This window comes from Zingiber officinale, chromosome 9A (assembly GCF_018446385.1).
Source record: "Zingiber officinale cultivar Zhangliang chromosome 9A, Zo_v1.1, whole genome shotgun sequence".
NCBI classification, from domain to species: domain Eukaryota; kingdom Viridiplantae; phylum Streptophyta; class Magnoliopsida; order Zingiberales; family Zingiberaceae; genus Zingiber; species Zingiber officinale.
This window is the reverse complement of record NC_056002.1, coordinates 45,039,079-45,063,826: the sequence shown is the minus strand read 5'-3', so window position 1 is coordinate 45,063,826 and position 24,748 is coordinate 45,039,079.

Below are 24,748 nucleotides of genomic sequence, written 5' to 3'. Positions count from 1 at the left end.
TGATTCTGTTATGGTTGCCATCAGTGCTAAATAGTTGATGTGCTTCGGTTCGTCATTGTCCGATTCCATCGAAGATGACTCATCCCAAGTCGCCTTGAGTGCCTTCTTTTTCTTGAGGTTCTTGGATTTATCTTCCTTGATGTTCGGACACTCGTGCTTGTAGTGACCCTTTTTGTTGCATCCGAAGCGGGTGATCTTTGCCTTCGCGTGGTTGGCTGTTGATTTGATCACCTTTTGTAAGTCTTTCTTTGTGAAGTTGTTCTTCCTTCTAGTTAACATTTTTTTGATCATGTTCACTTGTTGTTCTTCTTTGTTGGTTTCTATATCAGATTCATCTTCTGACTAAGGCTCGAGTCGAGTTCTAGTCTTCATTTCTTGTAATGGACCTACAAGAAAAGTCACACCTTTCTTGACTCATTTTAAGTTAGTCTATATGCGGAGTTTAAATTTACAAAATAATTCATCTAACTTTAACTTGTTTAAATTCCTTGAAACTTTATAGGCATCCACTATGGATGCCCACAATGTATTTCAGGGAAATGAATTTAAAGCATGCCTTATAATGTCCTGGTTTTAAAGTTCATGGCCAATGAGGTGCAAACCGTTGAGGATATCTTTAATCCTCACATAGAGTTGCATTGCCATTTCTCTATCCTGTATTTTGATATTAAATAATGAATTTAATAAAAGGTCTCTTTTTATTACCTTTACGTCGTTGGTGTCCTTGTGTAGTTTGATTAGCTTATCCCAAAGCTCCTTTACATTTTCAAATGCACCAAACCCGATTGAGTTCCTCCTTGGTCAGTTTGCACCAGAGGGTGTTAGCGCTTTGGAGTTGATCTGAGCTTTCCTCCTCATGTTTAGGTGTTAGTGTGGGAAGCATCCGATGATCGAACCTAAGTTTTGATAATTGCAAAGAGTTCAAAGTTAGGTTATTTGTGGTCTAATGTGTTTGAATGAGTTTGCAGGAAAGCCCTAAGTGTACTTAGGCAAAAGTCCTAGCCGCAGTTAGGTAGGTGGAAAACCCTAGGAGGTGGTAACCCTAGGTCGTAGGGGGTGGTAACCTTAGGCGGAAAGTCTTGGCGGTTCGAAGGCTTGGGCAAAAACCCTAGGGTCAAGGACTCTAGATGGAAAGTCCTGGTGGTCGCAGACCAGGTGAAAAGACTGGACGGGTCATGGAGCGAACGCCCAGCAGAAAGTCCTAGAGCCTCGGGTACTGAGCAAAAGTCCAGTCGGTCTGGAGGACCAGTCTGACAATAAGTAAACTTTTCTGAGTGGAGTAGGTGAGGACGCGTTCCCTGGTGAGGGAACAGTAGGCATCGGTTCGACCTAAGGTTTCCAGATGGAAATCCAAAGTCAGAATCGGACAGTCTGATGATTGTCAAATATTTATCTTAATATTATTTTATTATGCTTAACTCTGTTTTGCAAGATATGTTTTGTATTTTGGACTAACACATCTTGTAGGGAGTGTAAAAGATGTAAAGCCTCGAATGAACAGTACCTGAGGCGCCCTCTATAGAGCTTGGAGGCGCATCGGGTGCACTAGTCGAAGACCTCCGAGCAGCAGGGCAGAGGGTGCCCTCCATGGAGCTTGGAGGCGCCCTGGACACTGGGTAGAGGGCGCCCTCCATGGAGCTTGGAGGCGCCCTCAGGCGGATAAGCAGTGGGCGAAGCGAGGTTTATCGACGCTGTGGATTTGGCGAGGTTGGAGGCACCCTCAACAGGCTATATAAGCCTGTCTTGACCAGATGCTTTTACACAACAATTTTCAACGATTCTTCAACTGCGCACTACTAACAAAACAATCCGGCAAAGCCATAACGCTACTCCGACAACCACAAGCTCGACTTTCTCCATTATTGAGTTGCTGGTATACTTTTATTTATTGCATTTAAATTGTAATACTCCTTTTGTAATATTTCTGGATTGATAGTGAATTGCCCAAAGTAAACACTCAACGGATGTGGGCCTTGGAGTAGGAGTCGCCACAGACTCCGAACCAAGTAATTCTTTAGTGTGCTCGTGTGTTGTTTCTTTTATTCCGCTGCGTAACGTTTACTTCGATCGATTATTTTAAAACACCGTGAAAGCCACGAGCACTATTCACCCCCCCCCCTCTAGCGCTTTCGATCCTACACTAGGTTCCAATTCTTTGGATCCACAAGTGTTTTGGTAGCTTCATTAACTGATGCCTGGTACCCGCGTCGGATCGAGAACCACTGGTCGATGTCCATCTTGAGGTATACTTCCATTCTCCTCTTCTAATACGGGAAGTCATTTCTGGTGAAGAGTGGCGGGCACACGATGCTGAAACCTTTGTTTTGTGCCATGTGATTACTGAAATAGAAAACTAGAAAAGAGTATCAAGACTTGATCTTGGATTAATAGTGCGGGAGAAAAAAAAAGGATTCAATTGGTATTGCACCAATTTGAGTAATTCAAGAAAATTAAAGTGAAAAATTTATCTGAAGAGGCAACAGTGCCAGTTTAGATTGATTTGAAAAAACTTAAAGCCGAAAATTTAAACAAAAAAACAGACAAATAAACCCCCTACTTGATTGGTGGTTACACTAATTCAGAGCTAATAGGGCTCTAATACCACTTATTGAATTGTTACGCACGTGAGAGAGGGTGAATCACATGATTTTAAAAAACTTGTCATTTTGGTTTTACAAAATAAGTACGCAGCGGAAAAGATAGAAATAGAAACAAAAAAACAAGAACTTGATTGGTACCTTGGTTCAAAGCCTTCGACGACTCCTACTCTAAGACTCATGATCCCATAGATCGTATCAATGGAAAATTCACTATAATCCTCTTTTAGAACTGTGGAAAGAGGAAAACAAGTACAATAAAAAAGATAGGATAAGTGTAATAAGCTATATTTTCCTTTTCAGCAATAATTAAGTACACAAAGGAAACTTTATTACCCCACACTTGTAGATGATCGAATCAAGCTCAGTGTTGGATGACTCCTCAACAGTAGTCAAGCACAGTCATAACAGAGTAGAAGAGTAGTAGGATGAAGTCAGAGCAGTCATAATGTCGCACGAACACGTAAAAGCTCATAGAGGAAGTGTGTATGAGTTATTTGGAAGTCTTGGACGAGATATCATTTTATTGAGTGTTGAAGGCACCGTCTATAGCACTGGAGGCACCTTCAACTCGCCAACTCTTATCCCAAATAGGCTGCCTCTTATCGTTGACGAAGTCTGATTTTATCTGATAGAAGGCGCCTTTCAAGCTCTCAAAAGCGCCTTCCATCGCCCAGCTCAAGGCGCTTTTGCATGGGAAGCGCCTTGAGTACTATTCACCCAAGACATTTTGTGCTCCTTTTACCCAGCAAAATATGTTAGTTCAATATAAAATATTTAACTTGCAAAACAAAATTAGCACAATAATAGCAATAATAATTAGATCATGTCTCCCTAAGACCAAGATCTAGTCAGAAATGGACCTAAATTAGACCTGTGCCTAAAGTCCCAGATTGGGACTCATTCTTACTAGCACACTCTCCTCTAGTGACTTACCTTACTTACCTTATAGAATCACTTGACTCTACCTCGGTCCACTAGGTCTTCCCGCCAGTTGTTAAGTCCATAGACCCAATTAGACTTCGGCCAGCTATTAGGTCCCGCGGACCCAGCCGGACATCCTGTCAGATATTAGGTCACTCCTTGACCTATCTGGACTTCTACACCAGCTATTAGGTATTCCAAATCTAGCTAGATTTTAGCCTGTTGTTAGACTATTCAAGTTATATACACTTGATGTTAGGATGTATACTAAAAGTCTAGCTTTTTGTATGAACATTTATTTTGAAATGAGAATCACAATGGTCAAATGTCTGCATTTAGTTAAATGCAGTTGTCCATTTAATTTATATTGTAGATAACATGGTGTGTGATGTCACACAGAAGATAATATTATCAGTTCCTTATAAATTATAAATAATAGCTCACAACCAAGATGGATTGGGACAAACCATTGGAATGGTTGTAGTGTGATTTAATATTAGTTTATCTTGACTATAAAATTGCACTAATACACTATGTGTGTATTGAGTAGGACCATTTGTGGTTATTTCTTTTTATACTGACTGCATAAAAGAACAAAACTTCTGTTATTATGGATGTGCGTACTCTTAATCCCGATATAATAACAAACACATATACTTAGTATTTATTTCTTTAATTTATCAAAGGGTGAGATTTATTCAGTTAAATCAATAGGCCCGATAAGTTGAGAAATAATATTATTTATATGGTGTGTTGTTGATTATAAAAGGAAACTGTGTCCTAGTAATCTAGATTGATGATGCTCCCTTGAGGAGCTCATAAGGATTATCATGTAAACCCTGTAGGTGGACTTAGTCCAATATGATAATAAGGTTGAGTGGTACTACTCTTGGAGCTAGATGTTAATTAAGTGAGTTGTCAGTAACTCATTTAATTAACAGACATACAATATCTTAAACACAGGGAGACTAATGCACTCATGATAAGAAGGAGTCCATATTGCAATATGGGATTGGTGTGGTAGTTCAATAATAACTCTTTAGTGGTATGAGTTATTATTGATGAACTTGAATTGGGTGTTCGGGTCGAACATAGAAAGCTCAAGTCCATTAGGAGGCCAAAACTAATTCCTCCTCTCCGTCCCTGTTGTAGCCTCTATAAAGCCTCGTGTTCACCCATTTTTATCTTGCTTCCTACCCAAGAAAGGGGTCGGCCACATCCTTGCTTGGTGCCCAAGCAAAGGGCCGGCCAAGCCTTGCTTCCTACCCAAGAAAGGGGTCGGCCAAGCCTTGCTTGGTGCCCAAGAAAGGGGTCAGCCAAACCAAAAGAGAAAGAAAATAAAATAAAAAGAAAAGAAAAAAAAGGGGAGATTTTTTTCTCAACAGAATTAAAGATTTTTCTAAAAAGAATTACGTTGATTCTTTCTTTGAATTTTTCTAAAAAAAATTATATTAATTCTTTCTTAAAAATTTTTCTAAAAAGAATTATATTAATTCTTTCCTAGAGATTTTTCTAAAAAGAATTATGTTGATTTTTTCTTAGAAATTTTCTAAAAAGGATTATAGTAATTCTTTCTTAAGAAATTTTTCTAAAAAGAATTATGTTAATTCTTTTCTAGAGATTTTTCTAAACAAAAATCTATTACTTTTTCTCCTTTTTTATCTGAGGCAAAGGGTTATAAAAGGAGAGGAGGTTGTGCCACAATAATCAACAATTCAATTAAGAATTGATCAGTTTCTCTCCACAACTAAAAATCCTTTCCTTTCCCTTAAGGTTGACTCCCCATTCTTTCTTTTCTTTCTTCTAGGATTGGCGCCCACTTCTTTTCTTCTTCCCTTTTCTTCCCTCTAGGGTTGGCGCCCCATCTTCTCTTGGTGGCCGAAGCTTGGAGGAAAAGAAATGAAGAGACGAAGCAACTTGGTTGCCGACAGTTTGGAGGAGAAGAAGAAGAAGAAAGAGGCGTTCTTTTCTTTGCGTCTTTTGGTGGTAGGTGGCTTGGAAACAAAAAGGGTTCGGGTGTTTTTTTGTCTTGTGTAACGCCCGAAAATTCTCAAAATTATTTTAGGAATAGTCTATGATTTTTCTGGAATTATTAGATATTTTTCCGGAATTTTCCGAGTAGCGGAAGTAGCAAAAATAATTAGAAGAATAAAAAGGCTTAAGCAGGAATTGAACCCGGGACCTCTCGGGTCCGCTAAACCTTTAGTTAGCCTTAGTAACCAGTGAACCCAGCAGGGCCATGCTGAAAGAGAAGGGAAACATTTATATTTATATTGGAGTTGGGCCTAGTTACCCACTTAATATAAATTAAAAACTTAAGTTGGTTTGGGTTATTTCTCTTATTTGGTTCGGCAACTTCTCCCTCTCCAAACCCTCACCGACGCCAACTCCTTCTTCTTCTCTTTCTCTCGGCGCCAACACCCAAGCAAGCCTAGGGTTTCATCCCTAGGGACATAGGAGTGCCTTCCGGTGACATCTCGGGCACAAGGACGTTCCCCTCCGCGAGTAGAGCACGTGGACGCGAGCGAGTCGTCGAGAAGTCATCTCCACCGGAATTTCTAGCGATTAGATTTGTAAGAAATCTAGCACACAAGGTAAGAAACCCCTCACCTGCAGTATAAGTAGCTCTCGCGTGTTTTCTTTTATGCATTAGATTCGTTTTATTGAATTTTGTCTGCATATAGTGTGTATTTTAACTCTTCTCACAGATTTTGGGATTTGTGAGCATCTCTAGATGGGCCGAGCACGTGTATCCTCTGTAGATAGGGGTTTAGACGCTACTGGGTGCCTAGAGGTGGTCTCCCTGATCGAGAGGAGAGTTAGAGAGCGCCAAATGCTCGATAAAATGCCTAGCACAGCCTTATGATACAGTGGGCTTTTAGTTAAATGTCATAGAACATGTTAATTAGCATGATCAGTTTTATTTCAGCTTTTATGAGACTAGATGTCCAAATGGGTGGGCTCCCACAGTCGCCTCTAGGTTCAGACAACCTAGTTCTAGGTTCAGATAACCTAGATTCAGCAAAATAGTATTAGCTATTACAGTATTTTACTTTTCAGTGGCACTGTACTGGATTAGACATCCATTGGGTTGGGCTCCCATAGTCGTCCCTAGGTTTAGCTAACCTAGTAAACCCTACTAGATTCGGAACTTGCAATCCCGGGTCTAGTTAGGGATGCGCGCACAGCAAGTACAGTTGCCAGGGCCCATCAGCAGCATGTTTAGTATTTTTACTTACTATATGTATATGGTTTTCAACCTTTCACAAATTAGTTCGTGAATTCAGTACAGTCCTAGCAGTAGCTCGGTATTAGCTTAGCTCAGTTTTTAGTATCAGCTTAGTTCTCCATTGATACCTGTGATTGATATCATGTTCAGCTTTAGATATGTCATGATTGTATGCTTATATGCCATGCCATGTTTAGTTTATTCAGTATACTTAGCATATTCTTTCAAACAGCATGATTTAAAATCATATTTGCATCGTACGCATGTTTTAGTGAGGTAGATGGTTTCTTACTAAGCGAAAGCTTATAGATACTTTCTTTTCCTTATACTGCAGATAAAGGTAAAGGGAAGATGGATTAGCGGAGGCTGGAGGACAATGCTGCAAAGATGTGTGTGGACAGGAACTTGGAAAGAAGATCTTAGGGAACTTTAGCAAGCCTTTTTTAAACATTAGAACTTTTGAGTATTTTATCATTTGCACTTTAGTATGTTCACTGCTACGAATTAGTTAACCATGCACTTTATGATGCTTAGAACGCTAGTTTTATGATGTTAGAGTGTTTATTAATCATTCTAGAACTTGTATTGTGTTTGAGGCACGAAGCAGTGCTGAAATCAGACCTTGGGCACGAAATCAGAAACTCGAATCGATCAGCTGATCGATTCGAGAGTTTCCAATCGATCGAAGGATCGATTGGGCATCTGGTCTTGCGAACAGTAGGCGTCCGGATCGATCCGCCGATCGATCCAACAATTTCTGTCGCGAACAGAAGGCTCTGGGATCGATCACTGGATTGATTGACCAATCTGGATCGATCAGCCGATCGATCCAGAATATTGCCCGAGCACAGTAACGTGCTGGATCGATCATTGGATCGATCCAACCCATGTTCCGCATACAGTAGCCGGCTGGATCGATCACTGGATCGATCCGACCATTCCAATCGATCTGTGGATCGATTGGGAGGTCTGATAACAGCTGGAAAACATATATTTCAATTCCTTTACCATAGGGGATGTAGTATATGTTTGGTATACTTTAGATTACACTCCTTAGTACATGTAGCACCAAGAAATGTTAACAGCTTAGAAAAATTTTAATTAGTCCAGCTTCCGCATCTAGTTCTAGAGATGGTCAGGGAATAGTTTAGCACAGCATAATGTGACTATCGGCCTTATAGCCTAGTTAGTAGAAGGCGGGTCGTTACAGAGTGGTATCAGAGCAGTTTCCATACTTCCTACACACACATCAGCATTGAACCTACAGCTTCCAAGTAAGAATACCTCTACTTTATTTATGTTTCTTGCTTTGTTGTATAGCTCATGTTTATAGATAAACTGCTGCATGATAGTATGTGATAGTATATAACATGATAACGATAGTTATACAATTATGATTGTAATAGTTATTCATGTTCTGTCCTCTACGTCTTTAGCAATGGCACGAGGACGCCTTGACTAGAAGGGCACTAGCTCGAGGAGCTCAAAAGAGGCGGGCGGTTCGGTGCCTCCCCTAGACCTTCGACATTAGTGGCTCGATTCTGACTAGGCTGCACGAAGAGATAGACACCCTCAGGCTAATCGAGTACCCCCAGTCGTCACCGGGCCGGACGACTCGGAAGTCTTAGAGGTTCCACCACTCACCCTCTGACGCCGGCCTGATACCGGACCAGCGGTCCCGGTGAGCCAAGAAAGGAAGCCTATCTGATCCAGTGGCAGAGTCAAGCCAGAGAACTTCTCGGGCACTAGTGAACCATGGGATGCACAAGCCTGGTTCAAAGACAATGGAGCTTCTGGATGGCCAGAACGCGAGAAGGTGAAGTGTGCCTCCTGCTGCCGGACGCATGTGGTGGGAAAGAATCGAGCAAGCCCCGGTGCACCGGATGTTATGGGCTGACTTGAGAAGGAATTCTTGAGGAGTTCTTTCACATCTGGTTCAATGCGCCACTATGGCGAGTTCAGAGTTTCGTCGGGCAACCTTCGATTGAGGAAGCCGTGAAGAAATTCAACAGGTTGGCCCAGAGCTAGTCGGCACAGAGAAGGAACGAATCCGGTTAATGCTCAAGATCCGAGGCGGAGATAGCGATGAACGTGGTGGTGGCATACATAGGCCCAAACCACAGAGGAGTTAGTGGCGGTGCCTTGACCACGAGCACTACGAGCGGCATAAAGCGGCGAAGCAATTCTCCTCGAGTCAAGGCCAAGGAAACTCTCACACTCAAAACAGTAAGGCCACAGCTCTAACTGGAAAGGAACTCCAACGGCAAAGTGGAGTGACCCAAAAGGAGGACCATCTAGCAAGCGACCCGGTTATCCAAAGTGTGCTACTTGTGGAAATTCCACGGGTTTGTCGCAAGGGCACACGAGGATGTTTTGAATGTGGACAAGAAGGGCACATGGCCAAGCAGTGCCCGAACAAGATCGGTCTTCCTCGGCCACAACAGATTCAGTATGCAGGCCAGCCAACTCGGTTATATCAGATGCGGGCCGCTCTAGAAGGTCCACTTATCGGCCGGGCAGATTAGAAGCCCCTCCGGCTATGGCGAATGCGAGGATCTACTCACTCACGGAGAGGACGTAGCCATGCCTCGGCGGTTGTCACAGGTCGATTAGCATTTTGATATAGTGCTACGGTTCTATTTGATCTGGGGCAACCCATTCATATATAGCGAGGATGTTCTCCGAAAAATTAGAAAGACCCTCGGAGGTACTCGGTGGCCATTGACGGCACTCCTTCGGGAGAGATCATGACATCCACGCACTGGCTCAGATCATAGCAAGCAGAGAGCTCTTTTGTGATCCGATAGTGCTAGAGATGACCGACTATGACGTGATCTTTGGAATGGACTTTCGATCAGATACGGTGCTACCATAGAGTGCGTAAAGCAAAGTCATCTTCCACTGGGCGGCGGTGCAATTTGAATCTGACGAGGGAACGAAAGGCCAAGAAGTTTCTCTCAGTATGAAAGCCGAAGCTACGGATTCGGGATGTCACGGATTCCTAGCACACGTAGTCAACGCCAGCCCAGACAAGAACCAGCAACTAGCGAGGTTCGAGTCTTATGTGACTACCGGTCTTCCACGAAGAGTTACGGGCTTAGCACCGAGCGGAGATTGACTTTGAGATAGAGCTCATTCCCGGTACGAATCCTATCTCCAAAGCGCCTTATCGCATGGCTCAAGCAGAATGAAGGAACTTCGGGAGCAACTATAGGAGCCGCTTGACAAGGGTTTCATCGCCCGAGTCACTCACCATGGGAGGCCTGTATTGTTCGTGAAGAAGAAGGATGGAAGCATGCGCATGTGCATAGACTACGGATCACCGAACCAAGTCACGATCAAGAACGGTATCCCTTCCGAATCGATGACTGTTCGACCGGTGAAGGGCGGCGGTGTTCTCTAAGATAGATCTCGGATCAGGTTATCATGGTGAAGGTTAAAGAAGGGATATACCCAAGACAGATTCAGGACCAGATACGGACACTACGAGTTCGTAGTCATGCCCTTTAGCGTGACCAATGCTCCAGCTACATTCATGGATCTCATGAACAGTATTCGGGGAGTATTTAGATAAGTTTGTGATTGTGTTTATCGATGACATTCTTATCTATTCAGAACTCAGGAAGAACATTGAGCACCTGAAACTAGTATTGCAGACCCTTCAAAGAGAACCAGCTATCGCCAAGTTCACGAAATGTGAATTTTGGCTAGATCAGTGTCCTTCCTGGGTCACATCATCTCAAGGATGGTATTATGGTAGATCCCAGCAAGATAGAAGCGATAAATGCTGGAAGAGACCTAAAACGCCAGTGAAATCGGAGCTTCGGGATTAGCGGATATTCTGAGAAAGTTTGTAGAGGACTTCTCGGGATAGCCTCCCCAGCGACTCTTACCGAAAGAAACGAAATTTCGGTGGACGGAGGGCTGAGAACAACTTCAGTGAGCTAAAGGAGATTGACCAGGTGCTCCCATTTTAGCTCTACCAGACAACACCAGCAGCTTTGACATCTATAGTGATGCCTCTAAGTTGGGACTGGGAGCAGTATTGATGCAAAAGGCAAGGTGATCGCCTATGCCTCGAGACAACTCAAGGATTATGAGAAGAATTACCCTACTCATGACCTTGAGCTAGCAGCGGTAGTGTTCGCTCTCAAAATTTGGAGACATTACTTATATGGAGCTCGGTGCAAGTTTATACAGATCATCAAAGTTTGAAGTACTTCTTCACTCGGAAGATTTGAATATGCGACAGCGAGATGACTTGAGCTGGTCAAAGACTACGATATGACATCCTCTACCATCCGAGGAAAGCCAATAAGGTAGCCGACGCACTAAGCAGAAAATCGGTGCTACCTTATTATCTCTATCTGTCACCGCCCCTACTGAAGGAGATTGTAGATTTCGGTCTCGAACTCATCGTTGGACAGCTCTCTACTATGACCCTAGAGTCTCCCTTGCTTGGTGATATTCGGTCAGCTCAGGAGCAGGACCCTGAAATTCAGCAAGGGCTAGCAGAATCAGAAAGTAGAGAATTCAGAGTGTCCGATAGCGGGGTGTTGTATTTTGGTGACAGACTCTGTGTTCTAGATCAGGAGGAGCTACGGAGACAGATTTTAGATGAGGCTCACAAGACTCCCTATGCGATGCATCCAGGTTCCACCAAAATGTATCAAGACCTGAAGAAACATTTTTGGTGGCCCGGGATGAAGCGAGACATCGCCAGATATGTTAGCATCTGCCTCACCTGTCAGAGTGTCAAGGCGACCAGGAGGAGTTCTGCAGCCTATACAGATTCCAGAATGGAAGTGGGAGGATATCTCTATGGATTTCATAGTGGGACTGCCCAGAACCACGAATGGTTTTGACGCCATCTGGGTAATAGTCGACAGGTTGACTAAATCAGCCCACTTCTTAGCTATCAAGATATCCTACTCCATGGAGAAGCTAGCTCAGTTGTATCTCCAGGAGATCGTCAGACTACATGGAGTCCCACGAACCATCATTTCAGACAGAGACAACAGATTCACATCACACTTCTGGGAGTGTGTACAGTCAGCGTTGGGCACTAAGTTAAAGTTCAGCACAGCATTCCATCCTCAGACAGATGGTCAGACGGAGCGAGTAAATCAAGTACTCGAAGATATGCTCCGAGCGTGTGCCCTAGACTTCAAGGGAAGTTGGTGCAAATATCTGAGCTTAGCAGAATTTGCATACAACAACAGCTATCAGGCCACTATCGGCATGGCACCTTACGAGGCTCTCTATGGGCGGAGGTGTAGATCTCCAATCTGCTGGTATGAGAGTGGTGAACAGAAAGCACTAGAACTTCAGACAGATCTAGTAGCAGATACCACAGCAGCTATACAGCAGATCCGCCAGAGGATAAAGACAGCTTAGAGCCGCCAGAAGAGCTATGCTGATACACGACGCAAACCCTTAGAGTTTTCAGTTGGGGATTCAGTGTTCCTCATAGTAGCTCCCATGAAGGGAGTAATGTGTTTTGGGAAGAAGGGCAAGCTGAGTCCCAGGTATGTGGGACCATACCTTATCAGCAGAAGAGTGGGCAAGGTAGCATATGAGCTAGAGCTACCCCAGGAAATGTCAGCTGTCCACAACGTATTTCATGTCTCCATGCTGAAGAAGCATACCCCAGATGCCACCCAGGTGATTGAGCCTCTGTCGGTACAGATCCGCGAAGACCTCAGCTATGATAGTCGGCCTATTCAGATAATAGACCGGGCAGTTAAGAAATTGCGGAACAAGGAAGTACCATTAGTCAAAGTCATTTGGCACAGTCACACAGCAGAAGAGACAACTTGGGAGACAGAAGCCAGCATGAGACAGAAGTACCCAGAATTATTCTAAGTTCGAGGACGGACTTTTTTATAAGGTATGGGGGATTGTAACGCCCGAAAATTCTCAAAACTATTTTAGGAATAGTCTATGATTTTTCTGGAATTATTAGATATTTTTCCGGAATTTTCCGAGTAGCGGAAGTAGCAAAAATAATTAGAAGAATTAAAAGGCTTAAGCGGGAATTGAACCCGGGACCTCTCGGGTCCGCTAAACCTTTAGTTAGCCTTAGTAACCGGTGAACCCAGCAGGGCCGTGCTGAAAGAGAAGGGAAGCATTTATATTTATATTGGTGTTGGGCCTAGTTACCCACTTAATATAAATTTAAAACTTAAGTTGGTTTGAGTTATTTCTCTTATTTGGTTCGGCAACTTCTCCCTCTCCAAACCCTCACCGACGCCAACTCCTTCTTCTTCTCTTTCTCTCGGCACCAACACCCAAGCAAGCCTAGGGTTTCATCCCTAGGGCCATAGGAGTGCCTTCCGGTGACATCTCGGGCACAAGGACGTTCCCCTCCGCGAGTAGAGCACGTGGACGCGAGCGAGTCGTCGAGAAGTCGTCTCTACCGGAATTTCTAGCGATTAGATTTGTAAAAAATCTAGCACACAAGGTAAGAAACCCCTCACCTGCAGTATAAGTAGCTCTCGCGTGTTTTCTTTTATGCATTAGATTTGTTTTATTGAATTTTGTCTGCATATAGTGTGTATTTTAACTCTTCTCACAGATTTAGGGATTTGTGAGCATCTCTAGATGGGCCGAGCACGTGTATCCTCTGTAGATAGGGGTTTAGACGCTGCTGGGTGTCTAGAGGTGGTCTCCCTGATCGAGAGGAGAGTTAGAGAGCGCCAAATGCTCGACAAAATGCCTAGCACAGCCTTATGATACAGTGGGCTTTTAGTTAAATGCCATAGAACATGTTAATTAGCATGATCAGTTTTATTTTAGCTTTTATGAGACTAGATGTCCAAATGGGTGGGCTCCCACAATCGCCTCTAGGTTCAGACAACCTAGTTCTAGGTTCAGATAACCTAGATTCAGCAAAATAGTATTAGCTATTACAGTATTTTACTTTTCAGTGGCACTGTACTGGATTAGACATCCATTGGGTTGGGCTCCCATAGTCGTCCCTAGGTTTAGCTAACCTAGTAAACCCTACTAGATTCGAAACTTGCAATCCCGGGTCTAGTTAGGGATGCGCGCACAGCAAGTACAGTTGCCAGGGCCCATCAACAGCATGCTTAGGATTTTTACTTACTATATGTATATGGTTTTCAACCTTTCACAAATTAGTTCGTGAATTCAGTACAGTCCTAGCAGTAGCTCGGTATTAGCTTAGCTCAGTTTTTAGTATCAGCTTAGTTCTCCATTGATACCTGTGATTGATATCATGTTCAGCTTTAGATATGTCATGATTGTATGCTTATATGCCATGCCATGTTTAGTTTATTCAGTATACTTAGCATATTCTTTCAAACAGCATGATTTAAAATCATATTTGCATCGTACGCATGTTTTAGTGAGGTAGATGGTTTCTTACTAAGCGAAAGCTTATAGATACTTTCTTTTCCTTATACTGCAGATAAAGGTAAAGGGAAGATGGATTAGCGGAGGCTGGAGGACAATGCTGCAAAGATGTGTGTGGACAGGAACTTGGAAAGAAGATCTTAGGGAACTTTAGCAAGCCTTGTTTAAATATTAGAACTTTTCAGTATTTTATCATTTGCACTTTAGTATGTTCACTGCTACGAATTAGTTAACCATGCACTTTATGATGCTTAGAACGCTAGTTTTATGATGTTAGAGTGTTTATTAATCATTCTAGAACTTGTATTGTGTTTGAGGCACGAAGCAGTGCTGAAATCAGACCTTGGGCACGAAATCAGAAATTCGAATCGATCAGCTGATCGATTCGAGAGTTTCCAATCGATCGAAGGATCGATTGGGCATCTGGTCTCGCGAACAGTAGGCGTCCGGATCGATCCGCCGATCGATCCAGCAATTTCTGTCGTGAACAGAAGGCTCTGGGATCGATCACTGGATCGATTGACCAATCTGGATCGACCAGCCGATCGATCCAGAATATTGCCCGAGCACAGTAACGTGCTGGATCTATCATTGGATCGATCCAACCCATGTTCTGTATACAGTAGCCGGCTAGATCGATCACTGGATTGATCCGACCATTCCAATCGATCCGTGGATCGATTGGGAGGTCTGATAACAGCTGGAAAACATATATTTCAGTTCCTTAACCATAGGGGATGTAGTATATGTTAGGTATACTTTAGATTACACTCCTTAGTACATGTAGCACCAAGAAATGTTAACAGCTTAGCAAAATTTTAATTAGTCCAGCTTCCGCATCTAGTTCTAAAGATGGTCAGGGAATAGTTTAGCACAGCATAATGTGACGATTGGCCTTATAGCCTAGTTAGTAGAAGGCGGGTCATTACATCTTGGTAGATCGTCGCCCACACGACGGCCAAGAAGAGGAGAGGAATATGCAAGAAGACCAAGAGATCTTTGTCTACGAAGAAATGTACAACTAGTTATTTATTCCACAGTACAACTAGTTTTGTTTTCTTTGTATGGATCCTGAAATACCAACACAAGAGGCTAGTGATTTCGTGTTTTCATTTTTGTGCTTCGATTTGTGTTTCGATCTTGTGCTTTGATTGAGGTCTCTGTAGTTAAACCTAAGGTTACTGTGAGAAGTTTAAATATTTAATTTCTTTGAAAGGCTTTGTCTAGGAAGTGGTAGATGATCTCATAACCAAGAAGGCATTGTGCCTCGCCTACAACCTAGAAATCGATCATTGAAATAAATATTTAATCAACTTTTGTAATATTGTTTAACTTTATAAGAACACAAGGGTTGAACTTAGAGTAAAAATGTTAAGTTTCGTTTCCAATCTAGATTTAACTTTGAAGAACGAACTTGGAGTAAAAATGTTAAATTTCGTTTCCAATCCAAGTTTAACTTCTGAAGAGCACATGGGTTGCTAGGAAGAGTTCTATGCTTGTACAAATCTTTTTGTACAAGGGAAACAGAACGGTATTCCAAGTAGCACCCAACACTTGGTAGAAAGGTTAGATCACACAACACATCTAACTTTAATCCACTTGTCATTTATCAAAACTCAGGTTTGATCATTGGTGTCAACTATACCAACAGTATCAAAGCGCCCAAAATGCCTTATAAAAGAAGCCTTTGACCAACATCTCAGATCATCAATCTTCTATGTTGAACAACTCCTGCTCTACTCCGAAAGTTTGCTATAACGTCAAAGTACTGCTCCGATAATTACAATCAAGCCTACACTTTATTCTTGTTATCGTTATTATTAATTTCAATATTTATTCATACTCAACTTTTTGTACTTAAACGAATTGATAGTGGATTGTCCAATGAAAGTGATTAACGATCGTGAGCCTTGAACTAGCAGTCATTGGATTGTGAACCAAGTAAAAAAAGAAAAGGTGTTAGCTTCTCTCTCTCTCTCTCTCTCTCTCTCTCTCTTATTTCTGCCACTATAACTCGAGTTTGTTTTATAAAAAAAAAGAGATGAGCGTTATTCACCCCCCTCCTCCTCTAGTGCTTCTCAGATTCTATAATTGGTATCAGAATGCGTCACTCTGAATTGGTGAAACCGCCATTTGAGCAAAAAAAAATTTATGTTTTTTTTTTCATTTCTCGTTCGTTTTATGTTTTTCATTCTTAGTTAGAATTGGTGAAATCACCTCTTTTGATAATATTTTTTTAGTTTTCATAAATTGCTCAAAATTAGTGCAATACTACTCTAGCCATTTTTTTATCTTTATACTCTCACATTACTAATCCAAGACTAAGTCTTGGTATATTTTTTATGTTTTTGTCATGCAAGATATTTTAATGCTCCATTAAGAAAGTTATAGTACCGCACGACCACCTTTTTACTCTAGCGATGATTTTAGGTATTGGATGGGTCAGATAGAGTACCAACTTAAAACTTAGGTGAAGATATAGATCATCATCCAGACTGGATTCACACTCCCCATTGAAAATGGAGAACCCCTCCCTTGCGACAAATGGGATGAACCAACGACGAGGAAGATTAAGGTTGATGCTAAGGCGACTCAAACCCTACAATGCAGCCTGACCAAATAGGATCTAAACCAAGTCAGACCATTTGCAAGCACCAAGGATCTATGGAAGAAACTGATCAAGTTACATGAAGGGATCTCTGACATGAAATCTTCTTGTAACGCCCGCCCTTCCATTGCTTACGAAGGACGGGATTACTTGAAACATACATACATGCATATATGGCAGCGGAAGTAAATAAATAAAAACTAATAATCATATTATCATGGAAGCATGTCCGTTATCATAAAGCATATATCAAAAACATGTCATGTGAACAATGTAATCATGTATCATATTAACATGTGAACATGCTAGCATTCATAACTTGATTTAACATCTACTACTTGCTACGTGATACATGATATTTTACTTACTAGAGCATAAAGCATACTAACATGGAACATGAAAACAAAAGTTCATAATGAGTATAAACCATCAAGTATCATCCATCAAAAGCATTATGTAGCAAAATAGGATCACATGCAAAGCTTTAAAACATATAAGCATAAAGCAGATCTATTCCACCATGCCACTGCCACACACATCTTTGCCCTTCCTGCTGTTCCCTTTTAGTTTAACCATTCTTTTCCCTTTTCTGCAGTACAAGGGAAATTAAACTATAAGCACATAGGCTTAGTAAGATCCTTTCCTACTCACAAAAACATAAATCATGTATTTAAACATAAAGTAGTGACATGTTCATTTAACCAACATCTAGATATAAAATTTGCATGCTAGCATAAAGTAGTGTCATACTCATTTAAGCAAATCATAACATAGCATGTGAGAGCATTAACATAAAGTAGTAGGCGTCATAGACATATTTTCAAAAAGCATCTTACTAAAGAATAAAGAAAATCATTTAGCATGAAATAAGTATATGTAAGATGTCCTTTTGAAAACATGTATCATGAAATGAGTATATGCAAGATGTCCTTTTGAAAACATATATCATATAAGTACTTAAACATAATCTCAACATGAGGGCCTGACTTTGTACCACATACATGAATTTGCGCGCATCCTAAATAGATCCGAGGTAGCTAATCTTGAACCTATTAGGAACTAGGCTCGTTTCCTTGACCATCGACCTAGGGGCACTTAGGAACCCATCCCTGACTAGGCCCGTTTCTTTGACCATCGACCTAGGGGCAACTTAGGAGCTCATCCCCGGTACAAGTCATACAAAAGTAAAATAACATATCATGTTTCTTATCATATCATGGCATATCATGTTTCTTATCATATTATGGCATATCATGTTCTTGTCATATCATGACATATCATGTTCTTGTCATATCATGAAGAGTGCTCTTAATCCCAACTTAAGGGAAGCATCTCTTAGGCTTTTCATCATACATAAGCCTTGCATAAGCATAACATGATGGCATAAAATGCGCATAACATATAACATATCATAGAGAAAACATAACATGATGGCATAAGTGCACATAACATATAGCATATCATAGAGAAAGCATAACATGATGGCATAAGTGCACATAACATGTAACATGGTGACATAACTTAACACGTTTGATCCAAATCACCTAGGTTATAAATTCAATTAAATATTAGTTTCCAAAATTGGCTTCCAGTGTTGCATGGCGAGGCACTTGGCCTTCTTGGATATGGGAGCAACCACCACCGACTAGACAAAGCCTTTTAAGGAAAGTTAATATTTAATTTCCTTATATAACTCTAGGTTAACCAAAAGGAACAATCAAATCACAAGGAAAAAAGAAAAAGAACACAACATCGCAATTAAATTCGAAAAACAAGAATCGAATGCCTCTTGTATTTGGTATTTATACAAATAAAAATTAACTAGTATGATGCGAAAATTAAATACTAGTTATACCTCTTCCTTGTATGCTAAAAACCTCGAGATCTTCTGCCGTATCCCTCGCCTCCTCTTAGACGTCGTGTGGATGACGATCCTCCAAGACGAACACCACCCGGAAAGCTTCTCCTCCTTCTCTAGAATTCGGCCACCACCACCACAAAGGAGCAAAAGAGAGCAAAGGGAAGAGAGGGAGAGGGGCCGACCACTTGATGATCTCCAACAACACAATATCAATTGTTATGTTCTCAAGGCCTCCCCTTCCCCCCTTTTTATATTAGTTTCCCAACGGAAAATTATGGAAAGAGTTTTATAAAAATTAGACTCATTCCTATTTCCTTTTAATTTTTTTTCTTTTTCTTTCCTTTTAATTAATCAATCCTAGATTGATTTATTAATTAAACAACTATTTGTTGATGTTTAATTATTTGACCGGCCCCTTGCTTGGGCACCAAACAAGGTGGCCGACCACTTATTAAAAGGGAAAGAAAGAAAATTTTTTTATAAAATTTTAAAAGAAGAAAACTTCTAATAAAATTTTACAAACTCTCTTTTTTTCTAATGTGGATATTAAAAGGAAAGTTTTAAAATTTAAAACCAAGTTTTAAAATTTAAAACATCTCTAATAATATTTCTTTTTAAAAGAAAGTTTTATAAATTTTACAACTCTCTTTGAAAACCTTGTGGCCTAATTTAAATTAGGAAAATTTTATAAATTTTTAAAATCTCTCTTTTTACAAATTGTAAATATCTGAGGAAATTTAAAAATTCAAAAACAACTTTCCTAATTTAAATATTACGGTCGGCCCCCTTGCCCAAGGCAAGGGCCGGCCACTTCTAGAGAATATGTGGCCGACCATTGCTTGGTCACCAAGCAATGAACCGACCCCTTCTTGGACACCAAGATAGGCGTTTCTTTGGATGGACTTGAGGCATTATTAAGGCTACAACAGGGACCTAGAGGAGAAATTGGTTTTGGCCTTCCGATGAGCTTGAGTATCTCGTGCTCGCCCCGAACACACAACTCAAGTTCATCGATAATAACTCATTCCACTAGAGAGTTATTACCGCACTACCGCACCAATCCCAAATTACATTATGAGCTCCTTCTTTTCATGAGTGTGTTAGTCTTCCTGTGTTTAAAATTATGAATGTCCACTAATTAAGTGAGTTGCTGACAACTCATTTAATTAATATCTAGCTCCAAGAGTAGTACCCCTCAACTTTATTGTCATGTTGGACTAGGTCCACCTGCAGGGTTTAACATGGCAATCCTTATGAGCTCCTCTTGGGGGCATTCTCAACCTAGATAACTAGGACACAGATTCCTTTTATAATCAACAACACATACTATAAGTAATTTCATTTCCCAACTTATCGGGCATATTGATTTATCGAGCTAAACCTCACCCTTTGATAAGTCAAAGAAATAAATATTAAATATACATGCTTGTTATTATATTAGGATTAAGAGCACACACTTCCATAATAACTAAGGTCTAGTTCTTTTACTAAGTCAGTACAAAAAGAACTTACTTAAATGATCCTACTCAATACACTTAAAGTGTATCAGTGTAATTTATTAGTCAAGATAAACTAATACTTAATTACACTACGTCTATTCTGATGGTTTGTTCCTTTCCATCTTAGTCGTGAGCAACTGTTTATAATTTATAGAGAATCGACAACATGATCTTCTAAGTGTGACTCCACACTCAATGTTATCTACTATATAAATTAATTGAACAATTACATTTAACAAAAAAATGTAAACATTTGACCTATGTGATTCTTTATTTCAAAATAAATGTGTACAAAAGCTAAACTTTTAAGTATACACTCCAACATCTTTGACCATCGACCTAGGGGCAACTTAGGAGCCCATCCCCGGTACAAGTCATACAAAAGTAAAATAGCATATCATGTTTCTTATCATATCATGGCATATCATGTTCTTGTCATATCATGGCATATCATGTTCTTGTCATATCATGAAGAGTGCTCTTAATCCCAACTTAAGGGAAGCATCTCTTAGGCTTTTCATCATACATAAGCCTTGCATAAGCATAACATGATGGCATAAAATGCGCATAACATATAGCATATCATAGAGAAAACATAACATGATGGCATAAGTGCACATAACATATAGCATATCATAGAGAAAGCATAACATGATGACATAAGTGCACATAACATGTAACATGGTGACATAAAATCCATATCACATCATAAAGAGTCATTATCATGCATGGTTGGGGTTTTGAACTTCCTACAAACCTTAAATCATAACTTGGCCGAAACATATAAGCATGAATCATAGATTTTCAAGCAACATAAAAACATGGGATCAATAACCTAAGTTCTCATAATACTTAACATAACATGTGAGGCCTTTAGAAACCCTAGGTAGCTCCTTAACCTCATTTTTCTTGTCTTGGCCGAAACTTGAGAGCATGAATCTTAGGTTTTCAAGCAACATAAAAACATGGGATCAATAACCTAAGTTCTCATAATACTTAACATAACATGTGAGACCTTTAGAAACCCTAGGTAGCTCCTTAACCTCATTTTTCTTGTCTTGGCCGAAACTTGAGAGCATGAATCTTAGGTTTTCAAGCAACATAAAAACATGGAATCAATAACCTAAGTTCTCATAATACTTAACATAACATGTGAGTCCCTTAGAAACTCTAGGTAGCTTCTTAACCTAATTCCCTTGTCTTGGCCGAAACATGTAAGCATGATTCTAGTTTTCTTTTAACAACTTAAAGCATGAAACTTTTACACCATACATAGTATAGCAAGTGAGACTCTTAGTAGGCATAAATGAGGTTCTAACCCTAATGTTCAAATCTTGGCCGAAACCTCTAGAAGCATGATTCTAAATTTTAATGCAACATAAGGCATAGAACTTAAACTAACAATATATAGAAGATCATACATCATAAGGAAGCATAAGCAAGCATAATTTAGGTCTAAAAACTTTCTCTAAACCTTTTCATTTCTTTTGGCCGAAACCTAAAGGTAAGACTCTAGGTTTTTAATGCAACATAAGGCATGGAAACTTAAACTAACAATATATAGAAGATCATACATCATGAGGAAGCATAAGCAAGCATAGTATAGGTCTAACAACTTCCTCTAAGGCCTTTATTTCTTCTTGGCCGAAACCCTAAAAGCATAGTTCCAAGTTTTTTTTTTCCTTTTTTTTCTTTTTTTTTAAACAACATGAAGCATGAAAACTCTTAGTAACCATAGGTAACCTCTTAACTTTATCTTGGCCGAAACTTTACAAGGTAAGACCCTAGGTTTTTCAAGCAACCTTTAAGCATAAAGCATACGAAAGCTACTTGTACTGCAAGTGAGGAAATACTTACTTCCTTTTACTAAGGAAAAGTACCCTTGCTTGAGAAGTTTTTTTTCCCTAGGAAGAAGACCCCTTAGCTTGGTTTCGGCAATGAAGAAGATGGGTTTGGGATTTCGGTGGGAGAAGGAAGGAGGAGGAAGAAAGAAGAAAAAAATGAAGTTTTCCTTTCCTTTCTCTTATTTATACTAAATGAAGGAAGAAGGCAAAACTATCTTTTCATTGGGAAGGAAGAAGGAAACTCAAACTTTTCTTTCTAAGTGAAGGAGGCCTTCACTTTCACCACCCTTAACTACAATCTCCCTTCTCTTTTTAACAGCACACCCCTGCTAGGGCTACTGGTTATTACATACAACCACTTACCAAGAGGTTTAAGGTTCAAACCTTGGTCATGCCTCCTTTTTTTTTTTTTTGGTTCTTTTTGCTCTTTATTTTTGAAAAGTCTACATAAAGCTCATTTTAATCATGCAATAATTTATATGAAATTGCTAGGGATCCTATGGGTGTTACACCTCTAATAAATCAGACAAGGAAGAACAAGCGAGTTTTCTGGCACTACCGATACAAGTACAAGTGGCCAAGATAGAGACGGAGCCTGAACCTGGATCTGAATCAGAAGCTGGGTCTGAGTCAAGCCATGGATTCATATCCATTTTTGAAAGGTCAAACACCATTGTAAGTCCTACTTTAGTAGATAAATTGTATAACTTAATTTCATATTTAACTCATAAGTTAGCTAAGTCTAACATCCGCTCTAAAAGGAAGTAAAAAACCCTTAAGGAGGAGACTAACCCAAGTCTTTTGGCTGAACCAGTTCAAAGTAGAACTTCAATTCAAGTCTAACAACTTGAAGAAGAAAATTCTACCTTAAAAATTCAAGTCAAAGAACTTGGAAAATCATTGGAACAGTTTACTGAGGGCTCTAAGTATCTTGATATGATACTTAGAAAACAAAGGGTCGTATTCAATCAATCCGGACTAGGATATAAAGTTAACACTCGATTTAAATATTACTTGTCAATTTAAATTGAAATAGAAATCAAGTCCAAGCATGGGTCCCTAAAATAAGCTTGATTAATCAAGTTAGACCAAACTAGACTGGATACCAAAGGGTCAAATCTATTACCTAGATAGACCTTATCGAGGTTATGACCTAGGGGGAGCTAATAGAAAACTATCTTTTCTTGATATGTATGTTTGATTTGATTTACTATTTTGCCTTGCATGTTTAGTTTAAATTAGAATGATTAGATTGTAATGACCCGACCCATTTGGCAACCCTCGGGTCGTCGACCGTCGGCCGTACCGTTACTCTCTAGGACTTTCCACCCTTGGCAGTGGATTTTTTGCCTCCCCCAGGATTCGAATTCTAAACCTCCAGGCTTAAGAATTAGAGTTTATGAATCCTGGTAACCAAGTGAGATCATCTCACTTGGTTACCAGGATTCATAAACTCTAATACTTAAGCCTGGAGGTTGAGAATCAGGGGTGGAAAGTCCTAGAGAGTAACGGCACGGCCGACGGTCGACGGTCGACGACCCGAGGGTCGCCAAATGGGCCGAGTCGTTACAATAAAAAGGCGCCTTTTATTGTAATGACCCGACCCATTTGGCAGCCCATTTGGCGACCCTCGGGTCGTCGACCGTCGGCCGTGTCGTTACTCTCTAGGACTTTCCACGCCTGGCAGTGGATTTTTTGCCTCCCCCAGGATTCGAACTCTAAACCTCCAGGCTTAAGTATTAGAGTTTATGAATCCTGGTAACCAAGTGAGATGAAGTTTCTTTTAGTTTTCTTTTCCTTTTGCTATGTCAGAAGTATTCGGGATGGTATATGTTATCTTGATGTTATTAGGACATAGTAGATGAATTGTGATCTTGTGTGATGATTTCTGGTATAGTTCTCTTTTGTTTTGGATTATTTACTGCGTGAGTTGTTTGATATATGTTCCAGCTGCCTGTGGCTGATGGTATTATTTTGCATGTATTGTTGATTTTGTCACCGGTACAGGGGAGACTCTGCCGAAATTTTTCGGTAGGAATTCCTCTGGGCCTGTGATAAATCTAAGTGTTGTTAATAATAGCATAAGTGACACTAGTAAGTAGAGTATTATATAAGTAACGGTCGCCCTTAGAGAGTAGTAGTAAGAAGGGTGGTCGTTATAGTTGGTATCAGAGCAGTTCCCATTCTCCAGCATCACACACACATCAGCATCAACCTTGCCGCCTTCAAGGAAGAAAGTATTTAAGTTCTTTCTTTATTGCTTTCCTTTATTATTATTTGCAGTATAGAGTAATTGTTTATAAGCGCTTAAGTCAGATAAGAGTTTTTGCTATTTTCTTTATTCATATACAAATATGTATGTTTAGAAAGGGTAGAGAAAATATCAGGCCTTTCCTTTGCATAATTAGATGGCAAGAAGAGGACGCCCCCGTACCGTTCGTGCTGAGGACCAGGTTTAGGAGAACGAAGGCCCAGGCTCAACTGAGCCCAATCTCTCTGAAGTTGTTGCTCAACTCCAGAAACAAGTAGCAGACCAACAACAAGTAATTGCCAATCTGATAGCAAATCAGCAATCAGTTCCTCCCCCTCCCCCAGCTGTCACTGCGGAGACTCCAGTGGTAACTGAGGTTCCACCAGTTGCCCAAAGAATCGTCACAGAATCTCAGAGACAAGAAGCTTACCTCATACAGTGGCTGAAATTGAAACCAGAAAGCTTCTCAGGCACGACTGAGCCCTGGGATGCCCAGGCTTGGTTCAAAACACTGGAGAGCACCATGGAGCTTCTTGATTGGCCAGAAGTCGAGAAGGT